The sequence below is a fragment of the Otolemur garnettii genome, unplaced genomic scaffold (genome assembly GCF_000181295.1).
Source record: "Otolemur garnettii isolate 467f Iridium unplaced genomic scaffold, OtoGar3 scaffold00117, whole genome shotgun sequence".
Taxonomy (NCBI): Eukaryota; Metazoa; Chordata; class Mammalia; order Primates; family Galagidae; genus Otolemur; species Otolemur garnettii.
The window spans coordinates 3,485,882-3,487,687 of NW_003852512.1; the positions used below are offsets into that span (position 1 = coordinate 3,485,882).

A 1,806-nucleotide genomic window follows, 5' to 3' on the forward strand; every position below is an offset into this window, starting at 1 on the left:
ATGCTACCTGATTTCAAAATATATTACAAGTCTACAGTAATTAAAATACTGTGGTACTCTAATAAAAATAGATATATAAGGCAATGGATGGACTGGAATAGAGATCTCATGCACTTACAGTCAATTGAGGTTCTATGAATGTATGATGGTAAACAACAGTGGGAAAACTGGATATTCACATGCAGAAGAATGAAATTGGACCCTTCTTTCACACCATATACACAAACCTATTGAAAACTGATTAAAGACGTAAACATAGACCTGAAACTATAAAACTACCAGAATAAAACAGGGAAAATGCTTCTTCTTCTTCTTCTTCTTCTTTTGAAATCACATTTTCTTTTAATTGAGTACTTAATTCATACTCTTACTTCTCCTGGCTGCTACTCCAGTAACAACTGGGTCCCCATCTCTGAAGAACATTGCATCTGACCAGACTGAAAGCCAGTGTGAACAGAGGCCCCAAACTAGGGCTTTTGGTATAGCAAGAACAGTAAGAACCAGCCTTTCTCTTCACTAGAAAGGGATCATGAATGGGAGGGTCCAAATCTCCATCTTCTGAAATTAGAAAAACCTAAAAAAATGGAAACCAAAATGTATCAGGAATAAAGTATAGCACCCTCTTATACACTCAAGGTCAAGACCCTTTCTGAGTAATAAGTACCTCACCATCTGGCCTCTTCTAAGCAGGAATTGGCCCCACCCCAGAATTTTAAAGGAAGATTTTTTTTTCTCTTTATTACCCAAAGGGTATAAAATCTACTAAAAGGTATAAATATGATGAATCAGAATAAATCAACTCACTCATAAGAAACATTCCTGGATAGTGATTTTTTGATGCTGGCAATATTCAGCCCACTATTTCAAAGTGGTAAAATTCAGAGCAATCTGAGAAGTGAATTCAAAAGTAGAGGCTACATTTGCTGACTGGTTTGTATATGAAACACATACATAATATCCCCATTTTTTTCAGTGTATATGTCAACAGGCGAAGACCTCTGAGCATCAAAATAAGTTATCTTGTACATTACAGTGCACAAAACAGAGGAAAAGATACTTTCTTGGAAGGTAACTAAAAGGCATTTTATAAAAGGTCCATATCACTCTAAAATGGAAGGACTGGGCTCCGGTGCCTTCTGGCCTTCATTAACTTGACCCCTCCTCTTCTTTGGTTGCAGTGGCCTCAGTGGCAGCCGTTTTTTCTACATGTTCTGCTGGCTTCTTCTCTTCTTTCTCCTCCTCATCCTCTTGGGAATAGAGGTCTGGGTACTTCTGCATACATTCCTGCATGGCCCAGAACTGGTCTATAAAGTCTGATCCCTTGACATCCTCTGTACTATAGTGGAAGCATGAAAAGGCTGACTTGAACTGTTCCCCACAGGGGCCACTGGCCATTCCCCCAAGGCATGGGCAGTTCCAGTTTATGTCTCCATTTGGCAGTATCAATCCATGCTCCTCGTATGGATCGTTGGGGTCATCGGCCACCAGCTCTGCACTGCTTGGGGTTTCATGGTCTTTTTTGGTCACAAATATTGTTTGATCTTTCCCTTCCATGTCTAGGTCCTGTGTATCAGCTGGTTCTGCCATCCTATCACTACCCTGAGACAGAGGCTATGAAAGCACATCCAGGGAGAATAAGATGGAGTCTGTCAGGCTGGGGCAGAATGATAGAGCTGGTCTGGTCTGAAAATGCTTCTTGACATTGGTGTGGGCAATGATTTTTTTGGATATGAATTCCAAAGCTCAGGTCACAAAAGTGAAACAAGCATGATTACATTGAACCAAAAAGCTCCTGTGCAGAGAAGA

At 40.4% G+C, this 1,806-nt stretch overlaps 1 pseudogene; it reads right to left on the bottom strand.

The window, feature by feature from the left end:
- Nucleotides 1–1,146: 1,146 nt before the first annotated feature.
- LOC100949272 lies at nt 1,147–1,587 on the bottom strand (annotated as a pseudogene).
- Nucleotides 1,588–1,806: the final 219 nt, after the last annotated feature.